Source organism: Phascolarctos cinereus, unplaced genomic scaffold (assembly GCF_003287225.1).
Source record: "Phascolarctos cinereus isolate Bilbo 61053 unplaced genomic scaffold, phaCin_HiC Scaffold_726;HRSCAF=1367, whole genome shotgun sequence".
Classification (NCBI taxonomy): Eukaryota; Metazoa; Chordata; class Mammalia; order Diprotodontia; family Phascolarctidae; genus Phascolarctos; species Phascolarctos cinereus.
Window position 1 is genome coordinate 349,728,846 of NW_027556098.1, and position 11,478 is coordinate 349,740,323.

An 11,478-nucleotide genomic window follows, 5' to 3' on the forward strand; every position below is an offset into this window, starting at 1 on the left:
AGCAGCTTCACAAACAAAAAGTCTAGTTTGTTACAAATTCAAATTCATTTCCATTCAGTTCAACAAATATGTATTAAGTGACTCCTATAAGGGTGTGTCCATTTCACATGTTAGCAATTTTGCTGTTTGAAAGGAGTGAAGGTCCAGAGTCAAGATGCAAAATGAGAGCCAGCAGTTTTGCCTTAGCTCTGCATTCCTCACCACAAAATATGACAAAGAGTGACAGGCTGAATTCTGATTGGGAAAGCTAAGAAAAACACATAATGAGTCATTTTCTAGCCCAGAGCAACTTAGAAAGATAGATACAAAGGTCTGGGGACTCTGGGGTGGGAGCTGGTCTGAGGCACAGTAAAGCAGTAGTAGCAGTGGAGCAGAAGGCTGAGGGTACAACAGAAGCGACAGGGAGCAGCCTAGTACCCAGTGGTAGTAAAGGAACTGAACACCAGGGAGGATGGAGATCCCAAAGGACCCCTGCATTAGCACTGGGAGCAGAAACAGGTGCCATATGGAAGCTGTCTTGCTCAGTACTCACTTTTGAGTCATAGTTCTAGGGTGGAGAGGAATAGATGAGAGAGAATGAAGGTCTACATTTATAAGGAGAAAGAGGAAAAAAAAGTTCCAGAAACAAAACTATCTGACTCTGAGCTCAAGGACAGAGTGGGGACTCAGTTCTAGCCTTTAGTCCCACACATAATCTTGCACTAGAACAAAGAGTATGAGATCAAAATCAAGGGTGCTCAGCAACTCAGTCACTCTGAAACTGCAGAACTTCCTTTTTCTTTTTCTTTTTTTTTACAAGTGAAATTTGTTTTTAACAAAAGTTTAAAAATAGACAACACAAAATTCTAAACTCTTGAAGACCAATGAATTATCAAGTACCAATGAACTAGACACTCAAGCAGTTCACAAAACATCCCATTCATTTCCTGAAGAGATGTCTTCAGGACAATAGGCAGGAAACAAGGAACCTCCTATGAGTCGAGGGCAATTGTAGACCCTAAATCTAAGAGTCACTTTTCTTTGTCCTTTAGCTTTCATCCTGCTTTAACCCTTTCTAACAAGGGGACAGGGCAGGGTCCCAGCTAGACTATAAGAACATATCATATTGTCTTCTCAAGGGGAACTGCCGCCTCCTTAAGTATGCAGAACTTCTTAGTGGGATAATTGTAACTGAATCTAGCAACAGTCTATAGAAATAATCACATACAAGCTAATAGACCAAACTGGGTCAGGAATTGCAGAGTACATAGCAAGAAAGGAATGAATAGTCCTCTCTTCAGATAACACCACTATGAAGGCACTAAAAAGTTATAGGCTTCAAGAATCAGCTGTGAAATCGGCAGAAGGGCATAAAAGACAAACGTTCAGGTCAGACATCCCTCTCTACTCTTGCCGAGATGGATAGAGTCAAATAGTAACATAAAGTCCAAAATAAAAAAAAGTAGGCTGGTCAAAGGAGACAAAAAAAAAAAGAAACAAAAACAAAATCCGACCTCAAAAACATTTGGAAGTAGAGATTAAAAATTAATTGGAGATTAAGTAACCTAATCCTAAAGAAAGAACCTAAAGGATCAAAGAACAAGTGATAAAAACAATTAATCATTTCATTAAGATAATGACAATAAGACAATATGCCAAAACCCTTGGAATGCAGCCACATCACTTTGAGGGGAAATTACATATCAGAATGCTTAAATTAATTAAAAATAGAAAGAGCTGATCAATGATTTAGGTATACAACTAAAAAGACCCCAACAAGTTAAAATCTCCAATTACACACCAAAATAAAAATCCAGGACCATATAGATTAACACGTATATTAACAAGTTAATAATGAACATTTAATTCCAATACTAAATAGGCTGTTTGAAAAAAAAAGGTAAAAAAGAAATTCCAATAAATTCCTTTTATGACAGAAATATAATCTTTATATCTTAAACTAAGGGAGTCAAAACAGAGAATGAAAATTAGTTTAATATATCTAATGGAAATGTCTACAAAATATATAAATAAATAAAATATTAGCAAGGAGATTTACAACAACGTATCACAAAAATCATATGCTATGACCAGGCTGGATTTTAATCAGAAATGTGCAGCTGGTCTAGTAATAGGAAAACTATAAGCATAATTGTTATATAATATAATAATTAACTACATCAATAATACAAAGAAAAATATGATTTCAATCAATGCAGAAAAAGCTTTTGGCAAAATACAACACTCATAGAGCCTGGGGGGTCGGGGTGGAGGAGCCAAGATGGCAGAGTGAAAGCAGTGACTTGCTTGAACTCTCCCTCAAACCCCTCCAAATACCTATAAGAGATGGCTCTAAACAAATTCTAAAACAGCAGAACCCACAAAAAGACAGAGCAAAACAAATTTCCAGCCCAAGACAACCTGGATGGTTGATCAGAAAGGTATATTGTGCATGGATGGAAGAGGAGCAAAATTTGGTGTGGACCTGCAGGCCACAGTGAACCTTGAGCAGGCCTCAGAGGACTGACTTGCAAGCAGCTGTGGCAGTTTCCAGACTTCTCAACCCACAAACGCCAAAGACAACTTCGAAGGTCAGTGGGAAAGTCTATTTCTGAGGTGAGAGAGGAGCTAGGTCTCAGCCCCAGTTCCTGAGTGTGGCCCCAGGTCCACAGACTGAGGGAAAATCCAGTGGCTGATCAAAGAGGGGTTGCAAGGACCTCTTTGCCAGTGCTGAGGCAGAAATTTCTTGCTTTGTCCATGCTTAGATCTGGATCACAGTTCTGAGGGGCGGACCTGGGGCAAGGAGGAGCGCTGGCTTGGTGGAACTTGTAGTGCCTATAGAGAGAAAATCTTCCTCAAGTTCCAAGACAGAAAAGAGAGCTTCTGGTCACTTATAGACCAGAGCACAGGCTAGGAAAGTAGTAAACACCTCACCCCTTATCATTCCATCTTGGAAGAACTGAAAATTTACAGGTCCCTGCAAGTATCTCTGAAAACAGCTGTACAAACCCCCGAAGCTTGGGACAGTACATTGTCTGCATTGGAAGCAGACCTCTACTTTAATAAGGAGTTTATAACTCAAGTAATTGGCTGGGATCATGAGGAAACCTCACAAGAAGTGTCAGATCATATAATCTTTGTTTTGTAACAAAGAAGATCAAAACACACAACCAGAAGAATGGAACAAAGTCAAAGCTCCTACATCCAAAGCCTCCAGGAAAAATATGAATCAGTCCCAGGCCTTGGAAGAACTCAGAAAGGATTTTGAGAAGCAAGTAAGAGAAGTAGAGCAAAAACTGAGAAGAGAAATGAGAGTGATACAAGAAAATAATGAAAAAACAAGTCAACAGCTTGCTAAAGGAGGCCCAAAAACATACTGAGGAAAATAACACTTTAAAAAACAGCCTAACCCAAATGGCAAAATAGGTCCAAAAAGCCAATGAGGAGAAGAATGTCCTAAAAAGCAAAATTGGCCAAATGGAAAAGGAAGTCCAAAAGATTACTGAAGAAAATGCTTTCTTAAAAATTATAATAGAACAATTGGAAGCTAGCGACTTTATGAGAAATCAAGACACTGTAAAACAAATCCAAAATAATGAAGAATTAGAAAACAATGTGAAATATCTCATTGAAAAACAACAGACCTGGAAAATAGATCCAGGAGAGAGAATTTAAAAATTATTGGACTATCTGAAAGCATGATCAAAAAGAAAGTCTAGTCATCATCTTTCAAGAAATTATCATCCAGCCTGAGACACATAGCACTTACTAGCTGTGTGACCCTGGGCAAGTCACTTAACCCCATTAGCTAAAAAAAAACCCACAAAAACCCCCAAGAAATTATGAAGGAAAACTTCCCAGATATTTTAGAACCAGAGGGCAAAATAGAAATTGAAAGAATCCACCCATCTCCTCCTGAAAGAGATCCCCAAAGGAAAACTCCTTAGGAATATTGTAGCCAAATTCCAGAGTTCCCAGGTCAAGGAGAAAATATTTCAAGCAGCCAGAAAAAAACAATTCAAGTATTGTGGAAACAGTCAGGATAACCAAGATTTAGTATCTTCTACATTAAAGGACCACAGGTCATGGAATATAATATTCCAGAGGGCAAAGGAGATAGGATTACAACCAAGAATCACCTACCCAGCAAAACTGAGTATAATCCTTCAGGGGAAAAAATGGTCATTCAGTGAAATAGAGGACTTTCAAGCATTCTTGATGAAAAGATCAGAGCTGGATAGAAAATTTGACTTTCAAATACAGTACTCAAGTGGAACATGAAGAGGTAAACAGGAAAGAGAAATCATAAGAGACTTATTAAGGTTGAACTGTTTACATTCCTGCATGGAAAGATAATATTTACAACTCATGAGTCTTTTGTCAGTATTAGGGTAGTTGGAGGGGAAAAAAAATTATATGTATGCATATAGATATAGATTTAGATATAGATAGATAGAGGCACAGGATGAATTGAAGATGAAGAGGACATATCTGGAGAATAAAATTAAGGGGTGAGAGAGGATTATATTGGGAGAAGGAGAAAGGGAGATGTAGAATGGGGTAAATTATTTCACAAAAAAAAACAGAAAAGAAAAGACTCTTACAGTTGAGGGGAAATAGGGGAAGATAAGAGGGAGTGAGTGAATCTTATTCTCATAGGATTTGGCTTAGGGAGGGAACAACATACATACTCAGTTGGGTATGGAAATCTGTCTTATTCTACAGGAAAATAGGGGGAGAAGGGGACAAGAGAGCAGCGGAATGATAGAGAGGAGGGCAGATTGGGAAAGGGGATAATCAGAAGCAAACACTTCTGAGGAGGTACAGGGTCAAAAGAAAGAATATAATAAATGGGGGGCAGGATAGGATTAAGGGAAATATGAGTTAGTTTTTCACAACATGACTAGTACAGAAGTGTTTTGCATAACTGCACATTTATAATCTATATTGTGTTGCTTGCCTTTTCAATGAGGGTGGGTGGGGAGGGAAGAAGGGAGAAAATTTGGAACCCAAAGTTTTAAAAACATGTTTAAAAAAATGTTTTCACATGCACCTGGGAAATAAGAAGTACGGGAAATAAGAAGTACAGGAAATGAGATACAGAAATCCATCCTGCCCTACAGGAAAATAGAAGGGGTAGGGGATAAGAGAAAAGGGGGAGAGAAAGAATGGAGGGCAGACTAAGGGAAGGATATTCAGCATACATGCCATCTTGGGGTGGGAGGAGGGGGGAGTTGGGGTGAAAATTTGGAATTCAAAATCTTGTGGAAGTAAATGTTGAAAACTAAAAATAAATGATTTTAAAAAATAAAAAAAATACGACACTCATTCTTGTGAAAAATACTTGAAAACATAGGAATAAATGGAATTTTTCTTCAGTAGTATCTATCTAATGCCAAGAACAAGAATTATATGTAATGTTATAAACTAGAAACCTTTCTAATAAGCTTGATGGTGAAGGAAGAATATTCATTATTATTATTACTGGTCAGTATTTTACTAAAAATGCTAACTATGGTAATAAAACAGGAGAGAACTGAAGACAATGAGGAAACAGTGCTATCAGTTTTCGCAGACAATAAGATGATGTACTTTAAGAGCACTAGAGTGTCAACTAAAAGAGAAATTATTCAAACCAACTAACAAATTCAGTTAAGTTGAAGGACATAAAATAAACCCTAAAAAATCACTAGCATTTCTATATGTTACCAATAAAAGTCATTAGGAAAAAGTAGAAAGATAAATTCCATTTAGAATAACCAGTGGCAGCATAAAATACTTGGGAGTCTACCTGCCAAAACATGTCAGAACTATATGAACACAATGATAAAACATTCTTCACATAGATATAGAGCTAAATGAATTGCTAAATATTAATTGCTCATAGGTAGGCCAAGCCAATATAACAAAAATTACAATACTACTTAAATTAATTTATTTATTCAGTTCCATACCAATGAAACTGCCAAATAATTATTTCACAGAAGTAGAAAAAATAATTTAAAAAATCATTTGGAAGTAGTATATCCAGGGAATCAAGTTTTAAAAATGAGAAGGAAATGAGCCTAACAGTGTTATCATTTAGTCATTTTTAGTCATGTGTGACTCTTCCTGAACCCATCTGGGCAGACACTAGGGAGGTTTACCATTTATTTCTCTAGTTTATTTTACAAATGAGGAAACTGAGACAAACAGTGTTAAGTGACTTGCCCAGGGTCGCATAACTAGTACATGTCTGAGACCAGATTTGAATACAAGAAGATTAGTTTTTCTGAATCCAGTCCCAGTGCTCTATCCACTGTGCCACCTAGCTTCCCTGGACCTAGCAATACTAGATTTCAAACTATACCACAAGCTATAATCATCAAGACAATTTGGTACTGAATATGAAATAGAATTTTTGATAAATTAAACAGATTATATACACCATATACAGAAGAAAATAAGCACAGTAACCTAATATGTCATAAACTCAAAAATTCCAGCTATTAGGGCAGAAGTCACTATTTGATAAAAACTGCTTGGAAAACCTAACAGTACTCTGGCAGAAACTGGGCACAGACCAACATCTCACACCATATACCAAGATGAGCTCATAACTGGTACATGATTTAGACATAAAAGGGTGATATAATAAGCAAATTAGTGAAGCATGGAAGAGATTACTTGTCAGACCTATGAATAGAGGATGAGTTCAAAACCAAACAAGAAATACAGAAGTTGATTGAAGGTATAATGGATAATTCTGATTATGAAAAAAAAACCCTTTTAATATACAAACAAAACTGGTGTGGCTAAAATTAGTTTGAAAAAGAGCAGCAAAGTGAGAAAAAAAAAAACTTTAAGGCAAGTTTCTCTGATAAAGGCTCCATTGCTTAAATATATGTGGAATTGAGCCAAATTTATAAGATTAAGAGCCATTTGTCCAACTGATAAGTGGTCAAGAGATATGAAAAGGCATTTTTCAGTGAAGTATTCAAAGCTATAAATGTCATATGAAAAGTTCTAAATTTCTAATAATTAAAACATTTATGAAGTATTCCTTAAAATCATTGTGCTGTCTAAAATGATAGAAAAGGAAAATAGCAAATACTGGATGGGATGTGGTAAAATAGGCACTCTAATGAAATATTGGTGGAACTATGAACTAGTCCAACCATTCTGGAAAACAAAATAGAATTATGTCCAAAAAAAACCCTATTAAACTATGTATATCCTTTCACCCAGAAACACAGCTACTAAGTCTATATTCCAAATATTTCAAAGAAAAAGAAAAAGAAAAAGGACCTGTTTGCAAAAAAAAAAAAAAGAAAGAAAAAACTTACAGCAACTCTTTTTGTGATGTCAAAGAACTGGAAACTGAAGGAATGCTCATCAATTGGAGAATGACTGAACAACTTAATGTACATGAATATGATGGAATACTATTTGCTATATGAACTGAAACAAAATTAAATAAGCAGAACCAAGAGAACAATTTATGTAGTAATAGTGATATGTGAAGATAATCATCTGTGAAAAATTTAGTAGTGTTGATCAACACAATGACCCATCATGTTTCTAAAGGACTCATGATGAAAAATATTATCTACCTCTAGATAGAGAAGTGATGGATTCAGAGTGCCAACTGAAGCACATATTGTTTTCTTTTTTCCCCCAGAACATGGCTAATATGAAAATTCATTTTGTTTGATTCCATGGTTCTAGTAAGTTTTTTTTTAACTTCTTGCTTTCTTAATGGGACAGTGTTGGTAGAGGAGGAGAATCTGGAATTCAAAATAAAAGAAAATTAAATGAAAAAAATTAAGACAAATGTAAGACCTGTATAAGAAAACTACACAAAAAAGGAATCCCCAGAGACAATGAAAGTACAAAGGGTAACGTCTACCTCATTGTCTTGTTTTCTAGTTTCTTGTATGTATACCACCAACAAAGGAATTTTGGAATTAATAATTATGGAAATTTGAATCTCTGTGGTGTTTGGTGATTATTGGAGAAATGCACATTGCCACAGTATGGTTTAACTATGGAAAAGAAGGATTTGTTAATGTACTGCTTAATCTACATAATGTATTTGCGTAATCTACTGAGTGAGAGGACTCAGTCTTAAATCAGAATGGTAGGTCTGAAAAAAAAAACCTCAGCACTATGCGAATGAGAGGTAATACCTCTCTCTACTGCCTCTTGCTGCCTGGAAGAGTTGGTTGGTAAAAGAAAGGCAAAACTTCTCTGTACTGTCATCTGTGTAGGAAGTGAAAACCCCTAGAGACCAGTCAAAAGCAAAAAAATGAATGAACTTTGGAAAATCTCAGACTAAGGCTTCCTATACTTTCTGAAAGAGTGTAGTATTATTCTCACTAGTCCAGCATATCCATGGGGTATCCTAGCTTATCCAAGGAGCCATCCATACAAAAGGGGTGCCATGCCCACTTTTGAAGTAAACTTCAAAAGGGTAGTCTTTAATAAACATACGAAACATAAAAGCCCACGTTTCCGAATTGTGAGTTACCTGGCCATATGCATTCTCTATATATGTGTCTCAATAGCCTGGTGATTAATTTTGAATCCATTCTCCTCCAAAAGCATTGTGAGCATTGGTGGGAAAGTGGGCTCTTGGTTTATAGGCAAAAATTTTATGCAATTATTGTTTTTGCTTTGAGTAGATGGTTTAGTTAAGAGTTAGTTGAGTCAGCTGGTAAATACGTGGAAGCACACCAGTGGGTTTCAAAAACTGTTACAGTAGGAGTGGACACTCACATGAAGAATAGTGTTAGCATTTTCATGTCTGGGGAAAAAAAAGGCATCTAGAGTGTTGAGTCTGGAGTCAGCAAGACTCATCTTCCTGAGTTTAAATCCACCCTCAGACACTTACTAGCTGTGCGACCTTGGATAAGTCACTTAACCCCATTTGTCTCAGTTTGCTCATCTGTAAAATGAGCTGGAGAAGGAAATGGCAAAACACTCCAGTATCTTTGCCAAGAAAACCCCAAATGGGGTCACAAAGAGTCAGACATGACAGCAAACAAACAAACCAATCTCTGGAAAAACAAACAAAACACAACCTGATAGTTTGGGAGGAGCTTAGACAAAGAGAGCCTAGGGTAGAGCATACCTTCTATACTACTGTGTGGTCGCACTAGAAAGAGACAAGGTTCTATCTGGAAAAAATATATCTTAAGTAGTAAACTTCATGCCACTCTATAATTTCCAAGCCTCAGAGTAGAGTTGGTAACAGCTTCCAAAAGTAATAAATAGAAAATCTTAAAGAAAAGGCCCAGAAACAAATTGAGTTTTCTTTTAATATAAAAATAGGAATATTTAGCCTGGAAGAAAGAAAACTCAATAGGGAAATATGATTGCTGTTCTTCAAGCATATATATTTTGTATAATGTATACACATGCCTGGATATGAACACATAACATGTACATAAATAAACATAGATATAAACATATATGCCCATGTTGTCCTGTCATTTCAACCATATCTGACTTTTCATGACCATATTTGGGGTTTTCTTGGCAAAGATACTAGAGTGGTTTGCCATTTGCTTCTCCAGTTCATTTTATAGATGAGAAAACTGAGGCAAACAGGATTAAGTGATTTACTCAAGGTTAAACAGCTAGTAGGTGTGGTTAAACAGCTAGTAGGTGTCTGAGTCCAGATTTTAACTCAGAAAGATGAGTCTTCTTGACTCCAGGCCCAGAACACTAATTCACTGTACCACCTAGCTGCCCGCACATGTGCATGAATATTACATATATTACATACATGTACATGTATATACATATATGAATTTTAGCAGGGTAACAGTGAAAAAACAATAGATTTTCCAGCTGCATTAGCTTCCAAGTCATCCTGGGCACCAGATTCCCTGAGCCATGGATCAGACTCATCAAACCAAGAACGCCCCAATACTACTTGAGTCCAATGTCAGAGCTGTATGAACCAATTCCTATTTATTTCCCACTCTTACTAAAGTCTTACTGGGGGAAATCAGTGCACTAGAAAGAAAAATTAACCATATTAGATTACTTGTCTCAAAGTGATTGGTCAGGTTTCAAAGGTCCTTCATCCAAGGCTCTATGTTCCTAATGCTTATCCATTTAACTTTATTTTATATTTCTTTTTTTGGGGAGCATACCTGTAATTTCCTCAGTGTGGAGGACTCTTTGTATATAAACTTCTTCCAATGCAGATCAGTAGTTTACAATATATAGTTATAGAATTGTCAAGAGCACTTAGAGGTTAAGTGATGCAATCAGTGGCCACACAGTTAATAAGCATCATAGGAAGGACTTCAATTTAGGTCATTACTCCATGCCTACCTCCTATGAATTAGACTTCACAATAATAGATTGTGAAGTATTTATACCAATGAGAAAAGATGATATCTGTTTTTCTCTAGACATACTCCCTATCTAGGATTCCTCTAGAATCAATGACTAAATCCTGCATTTAGTATTCAGATTCCCTTACAACCCGACTCCTTCCTACCTTTCCAGTCTTCTCATACTTAATTCCCACCCCATACGTACTCTGTAATCCAATGACTCTGATCTTGCTGTTCTTCAAACAAAGCATTCTATCTCCAAATTCCTAGCATTTTCACTGGCTGTTTTCTTTCTTTTTAAAATTTTATTATTATTATCATTATCATTATTATTATTATTATTATTATTATTATTATTATTATTATTATTATTATTATTATTATTATATTTGAGTTCCAAGCTGTTTCTCTCCCTCCTTCCCAACTCCACACTGGAGAAGGCCAACATTTGATACAGATATATATGTGAAACTATATAATACATAGTTGCCTGTATCAGTTCTTTCTCTGGAGGTGGAAAGCATCTTCCTTCAAAGGTTCTCTGTAGTTGATTTGAATAGTCATGTAACTCAGAATAATTTAATCATTTACATTTACTCTACAAACAACATTGCTATTACTGCTATTGCAACATACTTGTAGTTCTGCTAATTTCACTATTCATTATTTCATGTGAGTCTTTACACGTTTTCCTAAAATCAAGTTGCTCATAATTTTTTTTATAGCACAGTAGTATTCTATTGCAACCATACACTCTAATTTATTTAACCATTCCCCAATTGATAGGCATCCCCTCAATTTCCAGTTCTTTTCCACCACAAAGAGAGCTACTATCAATATCTTAGAAGATATGTGCTCTTTTTATTTTTCCCTGATCACCTTGGAAACAGAACTAATCGCTGGGTCAAATGGTATACACAGTTTCTAACGTTTGGGCATAGATTGCTCTCCAAAATAGATCAGTTCACAGTTCCACGAACAGTGTAGTACTGCCCCAATTTTTCCACATACCCTCCAACATTGGTCATTTTCCTCTTGTATCATTTAGCCAATCTCATAGATGTGAGATGGTATCTCAAAGTTATTTTAATTTGAATTTCTCTAATCAATAATTATTTACAGCATTTTTTTTCATATCACTATATATAGTTTTGATTTCTTCCTCCAA